The following is a 14758-nucleotide window of genomic DNA, read 5'->3' as shown; positions in this document are numbered from 1 at the left end:
TAAACATATTCTCCTGTTTACTTTTATTGCAGAATAATAGTGTTCCTGGGGTTGTGCAGGTTTATTTAGCTAGAAATAATATTGGCAGATTTATATTTGCTGCATTTTATTTCAGTTTGGTACATTATTTTTATTTTTATAATCTTATAGGTGGCAGGAGTTTTATAGTTCTAGTTCCTTCAGAAATGTTTCAAACCTCACTTATCAGAACCCTTTTGTTATGTTTGCTGACACACTCACTCCAACACCGGTCTCCATGAAGCATGGCAGGACAACCACTTATTGTTTTCTCTCTCTACGGTGACCCCCTTCAAGGAAGAGTCGGGCAGTGCATCATTCCGTTCACCCTCCACACCGGTGTACTTCATTTGGAGATGTTCATGCTCTACATGCTACGCCGAGCAGTCAATCCAATTTTCCTGTGTCTTCCTTAGCTGCAAAGGCATCAATCCACCATCGATTGGTCCACACTCGAACTGGTCCACAGGGGACTGACCTGTTTCTCCTTCCTATCTCACCTCACTCACTCCTCTGGCTTCCATCACTATTGCTGCTGCCTAGACAGGGCTACTTCCCCAATATGCAGAATACTTGGAATTGTTCTCCAAACAGCAGGATAAGACATTGCCTCCTCATTGCTCCTACAACTGCGGATCAAGCTGCTCCAGGGCAAGGATCGTCTGTGAGGCAGGGTGTATCCACTCTCAGGATCGGAAGCCAAGGCTATGAGCAACTATATATCCAAGAGAACCTTGCCAGAGGCTTTATTTGTCCATCTTCCTCACCTGCTGGCGCAGGGTTCTTCTTCGATGCGACAAAGGATGGAACGCTACGACTTTGAATTGACTACAGGGCCTGAATGCTATCACCAAAAAGGATTGCTACCCCTTGTGATTAGTTTCCAAGCTGTTTGATAGACTACAGGGAGCTTGAGTTTTCACCAGATTGAATCTCCAGGGTGCGTACAACCTCATTTTAATCAAGCATGGGAATGTGTGGAAAACAGTTTTTAATACAAGGGATGGATTCTATGAATATTTTGTCATGTCTTTCGGTTTGTGCAATGCCCCACCAGTCTTCCAAAAATGGTGAACTATATTTTCTGGGACTTCCTATACTCTTCCATGGTGGTATACATCAATGATATCCTCATCTTTTCCTACTCACTGTCTGTTCACAGGACCCAGGTAAAACAAGTACTCCAATGCTTATGTGAAAAAGCAAGTTTGCTTACCGTAAACGGTGTTTTCCATAGATAGCCGGGAATTTAGCCATGCATGCTGGGTGACGTCATCCATGATGTCACGAAGGCGGAGCTTACTCTCATAGCTCGAAGAGCTTTGAAGTGCACATGACCTCGGGTTCCCGCGCTCCTTGAGCTTCCCTTCAGTTAGTTTTCCAAGCTGATTGCTGGTTGAGGTGTTGTGTAGATGGATGGCTGTCCAGGGAGGTGGGTGGGAATGCATGGCTAAATTCCCGGCTATCTACGGAAAACACCATTTACGGTAAGCAAACTTGCTTTTTTCTGTCGATAAGCAGGGCATTTAGCCATGCATGCTGGGAGTCCCAAGCTCATAGGTTGCAGGTTTGATTATAATGTTTTTTCTTTCCCTTGCAACCTATGGGAGGTGGACAGCCATTAAGGCTTTGACATAGTCTTTAGAATTGCAGATCCCAATGAGGAATCTGATGCAGACTGCTGATCGAGGCAATGGTGCGATGTAAATGTATGAATGGATGACCAGGTTGCTGCTCTGCAAATGTCCTAGATTGGCACACCCTGGATATGTGCTATGGAAGCTGCAGTCGCTCTAATTTGATGAGCTTTTACTGGACCTGCGAGAGGTACGTCCTTTGTAGAATAGCAGAAGTGTATACAGGCTGTTAGCCAGTAAGACAGTGTTCGCTTTGAGACCGGTTGACCCAGATTATTTGGGTTGAAAGAGACGAATAATTGAGAGGAATTTATGACTGAGTCAGTTCTATTCTTGTAAAAGCCAAAGCTCTTTTACAATCTAACGTATGAAGCAGTCTCTGCCGTTCATCAGTATGTGGTTTTGGGCAAAAAACTGGTAGAGATATTGTTTCATTTATGTGAAAAGCGGACACTACTTTTAGTAGGAAAGAGGGTGAGTCCGCAATAGCACCGTGTCATGATGAAATTGAAGATATGGCTCATTGATTACCAATGCTTGAAGTTCACTTATTCTTCTCACCAAAGTGATGGCGACAAGGAAAAGAACCTTCCAGGTTAAGAATTTTAGTGAAGTGGATGGAATTGGCTCGAAAGGAGGATGCATCAACGCTTCTAGAACAATATTAATATCCCATGGAACTATTGGTTTTCGAAAAGGCAGGTGAAGACGAAGTACTCCCCTCATGAATTTGGAAATCAAAGGATGGGAAGAGATGGAGCCGTCCTTATCTCTATTATGATAAGCTGCAATTGCACTAAGGTGTACTCTTATGGATGTTACTGCTAGTCCTTAAAGAGATAAACTGTGTAGATAAGTTAAAAGCGATGCTGCTGGACAAGAAAGGGGGTCAAGTCCTTGACGGGAGCACTATGTAGAGTACCTTTTCCATTTGAAGGCATAATTTCTCCTGGTGGAAGGTTTTCAAGATGCTATGAGAATGTCCATTATGTGCGGTGGAAGTTGCAGAGAATTTAGTACATGCCGTTCAATCTCCATGCCATCAGGTGAAGGGAGGATTGCATGGGGTGCATCAGAGTTCCCTTGTCTTGTGAAAGGAGAAAGGGGACTGTAGGTAATGGTATTGGAGGGCTGATCGAGAGTCGAAGAAGATAAGCATACCATGGTTGTCTCGGCCATGCTGGAGCGATTAGTATTAGGTCTGCTCTGTCCGCAATATATTTTTGGATTGTGCGTGAAATTAGTGGTATGGGAGGAAAAGCGTACAGAAGGCCATTGCTCCACAGAATCAGGAAAGCATCCTGGGACATTCTGTGTATACTGGGAAGAAGAGAGCAGAATTTGTTCACTTTGCGATTCTCTTCTGATGCAAAGAGGTCTATCTCTGGCGAACCCCATTGTGCGAAGATCTTGTTCACTTCCATTTGATTTAGTGACCATTCGTGTGGGTGAAAAAGGCAGCTGAGCCTGTCCGCCCTTGTGTTTGCAAGCCCTGGAAGGTAGGATGCTTGAAGAAAGATTTTGTTGTGTTCTGCCCATTCCCATATTTGAACTGCTTCCTTGCAAAGAGGCAATAATCCCCCTTGCTTGTTTATATAAAACATCACCACTTGGTTGTCGGTGTGGATCATGACTAAATTGCCTTGTACCCATGACTGGAATACTCTTAGAGAGTTTCATATTGCTCTGAGTTCCAACAGATTTATTTGGAGACCTTTCTCTGTGTTTGACCAAAGTCCCTGTGTCTGTAAATGCAAGAGATGGGTACCCCAACCCTTCGTGGATGCATCCGTTGTGAGGGATTAGCTGATGAGGGGGCTGGTGGAATGGGTTTCCTTCGGTCAATACTGAGGGGCAAAGCCACCATTTGATGTCTTTCTTCATGGAATTTGTTACGTGAATCTTGTGCGACATTGGTTGTGTCAGTTGGTTCCATTGAGATTTGAGACCCCACTAGAGATGTCGGATGTGGAGTCGAGTATGTTGGACAACATGTATTGCTGCAGCCATATGGCCCAAGAGCACCATTATATGCCGTGCCGGAACTATCTTGTGAAGTAGAAGCGCACGAGAAAGGTTTTGCAAACTTTGGTTCGGTCCAGAGGTAGAAAGGCTATGGAAAGTGGGGTTCGAATAACTGCTCCTATGAATTGAATTGTCTGGGAGGGGTGGAGTTGTGATTTCTCGTAATTGACTATCCATCCTAAGTTCTTGAGGCAAGAAGAGTGGTTTCCACCTGCTGCAATAGGAGTTGAGCATTGGAAGACACAATGAGCCAGTCGTCCAAGTAAGGGAATATAGTTATCCCTTGTTTGCAGAGATGCACCACAACAACAGCTAGACATTTTGTGAAGACCCGCGGGGCCGATGAGAGACCAAAGGGGAGTACCTTATTTATTTATTTATTTATTTAAAAACTTTTCTATACCGTCGCTAAGTTATATACCATCGCAACGGTTTACAAATAGGCACATAGACTAAGGTAAGTAAATGTAGGATATCGTAGTGGTGATCCGCCACTTGGAAACAAAGGTAACGCGAAAAATTCTTGTGAATGGGAATGTGAGTGTTAAGCATCTTTCAGATCTAGTGAGCACATCCAGTCGTTTGGTTGTAGAAAGGGGAGAACTGTCTTGAGAGAAATCATTTTGAATCTTTCTTTTACTAGATGTTTGTTTAGCGCTTGGAGATCTAAGATGGGGTGTAGGACTCCTGATTTCTTGGAATGAGGAAGTATTGGGAATAGAATTTGTTCTCCCCATGCAAGGGAGGTACCGGCTGTATCGCTTTCTGTTGAAGGAGGAGTGACACCTCCTTCTTGATAGATGGGATTTGCAGTTGGGGTGTTTTGGAAGCGATCAAATGCGGAAGTAACTGAAAAGTAGATGGTATTCTTGTGAAATGATGCTTAATACCCATTGGTCCTTGGTGATGATGGACCATTGGGAAGAAAAGAAAGATAGTCTTCCCTTCACTTGAGCTGTTGTTGTGGCCTTCTGATCTAAAAAGATTGTTTTGGAAATTGCTGAGAAGGTTGTGGCTTCTGTGGCCTTTGGTTTCTTTACCGTGGTCTTTGGCTTTGTGGCTGAGACATAGGCTGTTGTGGCTGGAATGATTGATGCCTATAACTGGATTGATAGGGTTGATAGTAGCGGTATGGTTTGCGATAGTAATAACCCCTTTTATACTGGTTGAAGTAACGGCGAGACATGGAAGGGGTGTCCAGAGGTGTTGCTAAAGACTGGACTGCAATATTCTGCTCCTTAATTAAAGAAACAGTCTCGCTAAGCTTTTCCCCAAAAGGATTGTCAGGTCTGCATGGTAAGTTGGCAAATCTATCATGTACATCGTCTCTGATGCTGCTGGCTCGTAGCCATGCCAGCCGACGAGCTGATAAGGAAATTGCTGATGACTTTGCTGATGTATCAAAGGCTTCATATGATGTGTGCAACAAATGACGCAATCCTTCTTGGAGGTCTAGAAATGGCTGAGGTAGTGGAGCATCACCCTGCACAGTGGATAGCAGGGGCTGCAACTGTTGTGTACAAGTAAACAAATACTGAATAATATAACATTGATGGTGGTTAATACGAGAATTTAGCATGGAATTCTGATAGATCTTTTTTGCAAAGTCATCCAAAATCTTGTTGTCTTTGCCAGGGGGCATGTTAGAATATAGCCTGTTCTTTTTCGGTCTTTTCATTGCCGATTCCATGACTATTGTGTTGTGAGGAATCTGTACATTTGAATAGTATGAAATTTTCTGCATTCTGTACTTTAAGTCCAACTTCCTTGATATTGGTGGAAGAAGGTATGGAGTATCCCAAGCTTTTCCCATGAGACCTTCCAAAATTTGATGTGGTGGTAGAGCAGTAGGCTCAGCTGGAACATCTAGTATTTGCAGAAGTCCCATTTCCTCAGATCTCGGGTCTGGGAGTTTTTTAGTTTCGATATTAAGTGCTAAGCCTAACTTCTCCAGGAACTTAGCATACGTGAGATCTTCCGGCGGTGAAGTGGGCTGGGGAAGATCTTGTGAAGGGTCAGATGGAATGCTGGTTGAACTGCCCGGAGTTGATAATGGAGAAAGATTCCGGGGATATCGTTGTGTACAGAAGATTCAGGGGACTTAGTGTGTCGTGGAGATGGTACATCCCAAGGAGAGGGAGAGAACTGTGGTGATGAAGGACTTTGAGATCCTAATGGTAAAGGATTAGGTTCTGGTGGTAATCCTTGCATGAAGGAGTGCAAGAGAGTGGCGATCTGAGACATTGTCTCATGCGCTGTCGGTCGTTGAGGTTGGTCTGGTTCTTTGGTAGATTTTTTGGATCTTTTAACCGGTGTATTTGGGAGAGGTAAATGAGGCGACCTTGGTCTCTTATGAAGTTTTGCAGGAAGAGATACTATTTCTGGAGATACTCCCAGCCCCCTGCTTGGTCTTCTACAATAATATCATACAACACTGATGAAGAGAAATGATTACCCCCTGGTGAAGGTGCAATGTGCCTCCGAGCAGATTCCGATTCAGGAGGTGCTGTAGAGGGCGGTGTCAGATGTTTTGTTTTTGAAACTGATTTACGTGGTTTGTCCAGTGGTTTAGATGTATCAGTTCTCTTCCTCAGTTGATGATGAGGAGGCTTCTTATGTTTATGAGGCACTTGCTTCGTAGGTGCTCGAGATGCATCGTGATGCGTCGTGGATGTTTTAGATGCGTAGACATGCGTCGCGGATAATGACGCCTTCGGTACTGCCGATGCATGCATCAATTGCATCGTATGATGTCCTGGAACTGGGAGGGACACAGGTTTTAATGATGCATGCGTCGTGTGTGTTGTATCCGGCGCAGCACTCGACACATGATGCGTGGTCGCCGATGCAGTCTTCGACGCACATTCTTCCAAAGCCGAGTGCGCGCGTCAAGGAGTCTCGGACCGAGGTTTTTGAACGCCCGGTGAAGACTTTGTCGATCTTTTATCCGCTAGAGAGGGGGTAAAAGAGTGCCTCAGCCTCTCCATTTTCTCAGCCCTTTGTCTTCTTGCTCGCAAGGACATCCTTCCACAGTCCCTGCATGTGGCCTGATCATGGTCAGGATCGAGGCATAAATAACAGTAATTATTCCCATCAGTCACTGACATGATCTTGTCTCAGGAGCAGTACTTAAATACTGGGCTCTTCGGCATCTTCTTTCTTCTTTTCTTCACTTATTTGAAAGATTTTAATTTTCCTGTCAGGGAGAGAGTAGCCACACGTTTGTATAGAACCGCAAAATCTAAAACTGAAGGGAAGCTCGAGGAGCGCGGGAACCCGAGGTCATGTGCACTTCAAAGCTATTTGAGCTATGAGAGTAAGCTCTGCCTTCGTGACATCATGGATGACGTCACCCAGCAAGCATGGCTAAATGCCCTGCTTATCGACGGAAAAACCTTTTGTACGCCAAGTTGGAGAATTGTCTCTTCAAACAAGAGAACCTGCCCTCCCTGGGGTACATCATCTCCAGTACTGGACTTAGCATGGATCCTGCAAACAGAAGGCTATCCTTGAATGGCCCCAGTTGGTGGAATTGGGAGCCTTACAAAGATTCTTGGATTCACCAGTTACTACTGGCAATTCATCCATGGAAACTCCACCCTGGCCGATCCACTCACGGTCTTAACCTGAAAGGGAAAAGATACCAGAAACTGGCCACTGGAGGTGCTTGAAGCCTTCCAGAAGTTCAAACAAGTCTTCATTCAAGGACCTGTCTCTGGCACCCAGACACTTCCTGTCCTTTTGTGCTCTAGGTAGTTGCCTCTTCCCTTGGTGTTGGGGCTGTCCTCAGTCAACACAGCACAGAAGGAAAACTTCTTCCTTCATTCTTCTCTCAAAAATATTCTCTATCTGAGAAAATCTATACTACAGGAGACAGAATGTTTTGTCATCACTCACCATGGAAGAGTGGTAGCTCCTCTTGAAGGGCGCTTAATACAAAATCATTAACTATATCCATCATGAAAACCTAGACTATCTTCTGCAGGCTCAATGCCTCAATCCTCTACAAGCCTGCTGGTCCCTCTTCATCTCTTGATTTGACTTCAAAATCTGTTTCCATTCTGCCGAGAAGAACCTCTGAGTAGATGTGTTATCTTGTCCTCCATAACCAAGGATACCACAGAAGCACCACAACATATCATTGACCCAGTTAGGATCTTTCTGGCCTCCACCACCTCTGTTCCAGCAGGGAAGACCATTGTTTCCAAGAGACTCCGGGAAAAAGTGTTGAAATGTGCACAAAACTCCCATGTAGCAGGGCACCCAGGAGTGTCTAGAACCCTCAAACTCCTCCAGTGCCACAACTGGTGGCCGTGCTTCAAGCAGGATGAAAAGGACTATGTAAGGTCCTGCCCAGCCTGCACATAGAACAATGCTGATTGTACCAGATCCTGGGAGCCTCTACAGCCTTTGCCAGACCCCAGGGAACCCTGGACCCTGGCCTGAGTTTTGTTGACATATGATCTAAGAAGATTTGAGGCAATGGGCAGACCGAAAGAACTAATCAGAGTCTCAAAACTTCTTAGATCATATGTCAACAAAACTCAGGCCAATTGGGCCTCTCTACTACCTTGGATGGAATTCTCCCACAACAATCATGTAAATAGTTCCACTAGTTCTTCAACCTGCTGTCTCTCACTGTGGATGGTCTGGTAGCCCATCTCAGGAACTCCATGTCTGCTGGATTCAGACCACTCAACTAATATTACAGGCTGCTGCATGAGCTAAAAGGTACTGACACCAAATGCCAACCAGCACCTCAACTCAAGGAGAGTGATTTGGTATGGCTGAACACGCAACACCTATGTCTGAGTTCCTTCCCTCCTCCTGGCACCACATTTCATTGGACTGTAGCCATTCAACGACAGGTCCTGTCATTTTTCAATTAAAGCTCCCCAAAACACTCAGAATTCTTGAAGTGTTCCATGTGTCCTTTTTGAAACAGTTAATCCTCTCCTGGCCTTCCAGGAAGCTTCTCACCATCACAGATGTAACTGTGGAAGAAGGCACATAGTTCAAAATGGAGCAGCAGGGCAAACTTGAGTACCTCATTGCCTGGAAGCATTTTGGCCCAGAAGAAAACTTTTGGGAACCTGTCACCAACCTTTAAGCACCAGTCTGATAAAGGATTTCCATAGACAATTCTCTTCGAAACCAAAGCCTTGGACCCTGAGGAGGAGCTTAAGAAGGGGGTTACGGTCCGGCAGGCTGTCTCCTCTCCCCACTGTTATATATATTGGCCATCAACCAACTCCTCCACAAAATTGCCAATCGCCAGAAATATCAGGTTTTGGGGAGGGCCTCCAGGTGTTTAGAATCGCAGCATTTGTGGATGACGTATTAATTTTTCTCACCACTCCTCAGCAATCCCTGTGTCCACTCGTGTCCATTCAAACCGAGTATAGCAAATTTGTGAGACTTCAAATAAATCAAGACAAGTCAGAAGCTCTGAATGTGGGTGGTAGGGTAAAAGGAAGCTGGCAGGGACCCTTTCCGATAAAATGGGTAGACACCACGATCAAATATCTAGGTATTAAAATATCCAGTGTGGTGGAGGATTTACATAGAGTTAACATAAATCCCTTGATCCAATCAACAGCCCAACTCTTAAAGAAATGGCAAGGTTTACCACTCTCTATCTCTGGTAGGATCCAACTAATCAAGATGATGATATTGCCGAAGTAGCTGTATGTTCTGCAAATGACCCCACTGTGGCTCACCAACAAGGACTGCAGGGAAGTGGGTACTTTGATTAGAAAATTTATCTGGAATGGTAGAAAGGCGCATTTTGCACTCGGGGTACTAATGCAGCCAATACCCACAGGGGGCCTGAATTGTCTGAATTTTCATACCTTTAACTTGGCGTGTCTTCTGCGGCATTTGAGAGATATGAAAGGTGGAACCTCTTATTATGCTCCACAGAATGCCCTAAAATCTTGGTTGGGAATCCAGTCACTTAACCTATGATTCAGGCCCCATGAAATACTCTTCCATTGATAGTTGTCTCCCAGCCATTGATACAAGCATGCCGTAAGGCATGGGACTTTCTTTGCAATCAAGTACACCTACATTCGAGATTATCGGCGTTCCTAAGTATTTGTGACCACCAGCTTTTCCCACCGGCTTCCACCAGCTCTGTGTTTCATAAATGGAAGAACAAAGGACTGATTTGGGTTTATCAATGCTTCTCTAAAGCTACAGGCCTCTTACTTACCTTCCTAGAGCTCCAACAAACATACTCTCTGCTTCAGATTAATTTGCATATCTGCAGTTGCGGAATTTTCTCCATACAAATGAAAATTCACTGACCACATCTTCACAATTCTGGTCCCTTTATAATATAGTGATAGCCACTAAATTACAAAAGCCAACCATAGTGGCCTACAGTAAAATTCTGCATTCTACCATAGAACAAGACACCACGACCAATGCCTTTGCGAATTGGCAGTACTAGCCATTGATTAAACTTTTTACAACCTAGCACCAATGGAATGAGGAATATACTAGTTATGACTGACATGTTCACTAGATTTACAATGGCTATACCAACTTGAAACCAAATTGCAATTACAACAGCTAAAGTCGTTGTTAAAGAATGGATAAGTCATTATGGCTGTCCTCGCTGTCTACATTCTGATCAAGGATGTAATTTTGAATCTTCAGTAATCAAGGAATTGTGTAAGATTTATAATATGGCCAAGAGTCGTACAACTCCATAAAATCCAGAGGAAAATGCACAATGTGAGCATTTTAATAGGACCTTATATGATATGTTACATACATTAACAGAAAAAGAGAATAGACAATGGGTTGACTTCTTACCAGAATTGGGAATGACATACAATGGAAAGATACATAGCTCTACAGGGTATTGCTCATATTCAGGCCGATATCGGATGCGCATTTTCCCTTACCCCTTATTCAGTAAGGGGAGGAAAATGCGCGTCCAACCCATGGCACCTAATAGCGCCCTCAACATGCAAATGCATGTTGAGGGCCCTATTAGGTATGCGCGCGGGATACAGAAAGTAAAATGTGCAGCCAAGCCGCATATTTTACTTTCAGAAATTAGCGCTGACCCAAAGGTAGGCTCTAATTTCTTTCAGCACCGGGATATTAATTTGGAGGTCCCGAAGAGTAAAAAAAGTTAAAAAAAAAAATTTGAATTCGGCCCGTGGCTGTCGGGCCGAAAACCGGACGCTCAATTTTGCCGGCGTCCGGTTTCCGAGTCTGTGGCTGACAGCGGGCTCGAGAACCGACGCCGGCAAAATTGAGCGTCAGCTGTCAAACCCGCTGACAGCCGCCGCTCCAAGCTAAAAGGAGGCACTATGGACGCGCTAGTGTCCCTAGGGCCTCCTTTTCCCTGTTTCTACTGCACCACCTAATTTGAATACTGAATCACGCGCACCGGCAGGCGTTCGTCCGCTCTCCCGTGGACTTTACTGAATTGGCCTGAATATTTGATGTTTGGCAGAGATGCAGATTTACCATATGGCATACCAACGGAAATAGAAACTATTCCAAAAGGTTTAGACCCATGTTTAGAACAACACCAACAGAAGCTAAAAATAACATGAAATTGCACGAAGGACATCTCTTCAACACTTTCAATATCACAAGAGGCATTTTGATAGGAGAACAAGAGGAGCAATCTTAAACATTGGAGATAAAGTTTTATTGTGAAACTTTGAACACAAAAGAGGAGGAAAGATAGCAGACATTTGGGAAAAATATCCTTATGAAATTGTACAGATATACGAACCATCTAAAACTAGCATTAAAATAAAGTCAAAAAAGGGCCAAACCAAAGTAGTACAAAGGAATAATTTAAAATTATTTCTATTGCCTGACTTGTACATACCACCAATACTGAAAGAAAGTAAGCCTCAAGAGTTAGCTATTGAGGAACTAAGAGAAAATGATTCTGGAATAACTATTAATGAGAATACTAGAAAAGACTGGTATATAATTGAAATGACAGAAAGAAGAACACAACTGTTACCTGAAGAAGTAGAAGATGAAGTGAATGATGGGTGCAATAATGAAGAAGGAATTTCAGATGAGGCAGTAAGAAGGCCCATCCGAATTAATAGATGGAAACTACCGGGTTATTTAAGTGATTATAAATTGTATTAAAATAATAGAAGTTGGTTACTTCGTATCCTCATAATATCTGAGGAGAGCTAAGCTAGTAGATGAGAGACAAGTGATTGTAAAGTTTTCTCAATGATTGAATGTATTGGGAGAACAGATACCTCCACCTACATGTGTTCTTGAATGAGGGAGAACATTGGTAAATGAAAGAACATAAGCTGCGATTAGCTATATTAAATTATTTTGCAAATCACCATAATTTGTTTGAGGATGAGACTGGAGGGTGGTTAATGTAACCCCAATATTTAAAAAGTGCTCCAGAGGCGATCCAGAAAACTACAGACCAGTTAGCCTGACTTCAGTGCCAGGAAAAATAGTGGAAAGTGTTCAAAATATCAAAATCACAGAACATGTAGAAAGACATGGTTTAATGGAACAAAGTCAACATGGCTTTACCCAAGGCAAGCCTTGCCTCACAAATCTGCTTCACTTTTTTGAAGGAGTTAATAAACATGTAGATAAAGGTGAACAGTAGATGTAGTATATTTGGATTTTCAGAAGGCGTTTGACAAAGTTCCTCATGAGAGGCTTCTAGGAAAAGTAAAAAGTCATGGGATAGGTGGCGATATCCTTTCGTGGATTACAAACTGGTTAAAAGAGAGGAAACAGAGAGTAGGATTAAATGGACAATTTTCTCAGTGGAAGGGAGTGGGCAGTGGAGTGCCTCAGGGATCTGTATTGGGACCCGTACCTTTCAATATATTTATAAATGATCTGGAAAGAAATATGACAAGTGAGGAATTCAAATTTGCAGATGATACAAAATTGTTCAGAGTAATTAAATCACAAGCAGATTGTGATAAATTGCAGGAAGACCTTGTGAAACTGGAAAATTGGGCATCCAAATGGCAGATGAAATTTAATGTGGATAATAGAGATATGATTCGGCCGAACCTTTTGGTTCGGCCTTCGTTATCGGCCCGCTGCGTGAAATTTTGTTTTCCCGCGGTTCGGGCCGATTTTATTTTGTCTGCCCCCTGAAACGATGCCCGAAACCCGCCCCAACCCTTCAAATTAAAAAAAACAACAAAATCCCAAACCCACCCCAACCCTTCAAATTTAATTAATTGCAACCCCCCACATGCCCGACCCCCCCCCCCAAGACTTACCTGAACCCCCACAAGACTTACCAAAAGTCCCTGGTGGTCCAGTGGGGTCCCGGGAGCAATCTCCCCATCTTGGGCCATCAGCTGCCACTAATCAAAATGGCGCTGATGGCCCTTTGCCCTTACCGTGTGACAGGGCTATCAGTGCCATTGGCCGGCCTCTGTCACATGGTAGGAGCAATGGACGGCTGGCACCATCTTAAAAAATGGCATGGGCCATCCATTGTTCCTACCATGTGACAGGAGCCGACCAATGGCACCGATAGCCCCTGTCACATGGTAAGGGCAAAGGGCCATCGGCGCCATTTTGAATATTAGTGGCAGCCAACGGCCCGCGAGGGGGAGAGAGCTTTTGGGACCCCGCTGGAACACCAGGGACTTTTGGTAAGTCTTGGGGGAGGGGTCGGGCAAGTCTTGGGGGGTTGAGAGGGTGGGGGGTTGCAATTAATTAAATTTGAAGGGTTGGGTTGGGTTTGGGGTTTTTTGTTTTTTTTAATGTGCCTTTTCTCCTCTCCCCAAAAACGATAAGAAAACCACATGAAATTTCGAGGGTTTCCTTATTGTTTCATTGCCCCCCCGAAATGCGACAAAATAGGAAATATCGTCTCTATTTCCTATTTCATCACGAAACGAATGCACATCCCTAGTGGATAAGTGCAAGGTGATGCATATAGGGAAAAATAACCCATGTTATAGTTACACAATGTTAGGTTCCATATTAAGAGCTACCACCCAAGAAAGAAATCTAGGCATCATAGTGGATAACACATTGAAATCATCAGTTCAGTGTGCTGTGGCAGTCAAAAAATCAAACAGAATGTTGGGAATTATTAGAAAGAGAATGATGAATAAAGCGGAAAATGTCATAATGCCTCTGTATCGCTCCATGGTGAGACTGCACCTTGAATACTGTGTACAATTATGGTCGCCGCATCTCAAAAAAAGATATAATTGCGATGGAGAAGGAACAGAGAAGGGCAACCAAAATGATAAAGGGAATGGAACAGCTCCCCTATGAGGAAAGACTAAAGAGGTTAGGACTTTTCAGCTTGGAGAAGACAGCTGAGGGGGATATGATAGAGGTGTTTAACATCATGAGAGGTCTAGAACAGGTTAATGTGAATCAGTTAGTTACTCTTTCAGATAATAGAAAGACTAGGGGGCACTTCATGAAGTTAGCATGTGGTACATTTAAAACTAATCGGAAAAAGTTCTTTTTCATTCAATGCACAGTTAAACTCTGGAATTTGTTGCCAGAGGATGTGGTTAGTGCAGTTAGTGTAGCTGTGTTTAAAAAAGGATTGGATACGTTCTTGGAGGAGAAGTCCAGTACCTGCTATTAATTAAATTGACTTAGAAAATAGCCACTGCTATTACTAGCAACAGTAACATGGACTAGACTTAGTTTTTGGGTACTTGCCAGGATCTTATGGCCTGGATTGGCCACTGTTGGAAACAGTAGGGTGTGCACTCGTTTGCAACGTATTGGTAATCCGCAACATATAGGGCCATATTCGTTGTATTCGTGGGGAAGCGAAACGTATTGCGATTCCCTATGAATACAAAGAATCTTCACCGAATTATTTGGCCATCTAAAGGAGTGAATTTAAACAAACCCCCCACCCTCCTGACCACCCCAAGACTTACCAAAACTTCCTGGTGGTCCAGCGGGGGGTCCGGGAGCCGTCTCCTGCACTGACGCCGTCGGCTGCCGGTATTCAAAATGGTGCCGATAGCCTTTGACCTTACTATGTCACAGGGTGCCATTGGTCAGCCCCTGTCACATGGTAGGAGCACAAGATGGCGCCGGCCGTCCAT

At 43.9% G+C, this 14758-nt stretch overlaps 1 long non-coding RNA gene across 1 annotated transcript in view; it reads left to right on the top strand.

Annotated features, from left to right (window-relative positions):
* Positions 1-14758, top strand: part of LOC115086178 — a 71374-nt gene that overhangs the window by 43174 nt on the left and 13442 nt on the right. The window lies entirely within an intron of this gene.

Source organism: Rhinatrema bivittatum, chromosome 2 (assembly GCF_901001135.1).
Source record: "Rhinatrema bivittatum chromosome 2, aRhiBiv1.1, whole genome shotgun sequence".
Lineage (NCBI taxonomy): Eukaryota > Metazoa > Chordata > Amphibia > Gymnophiona > Rhinatrematidae > Rhinatrema > Rhinatrema bivittatum.
This window is presented reverse-complemented; position numbering and strand designations above follow the sequence as displayed.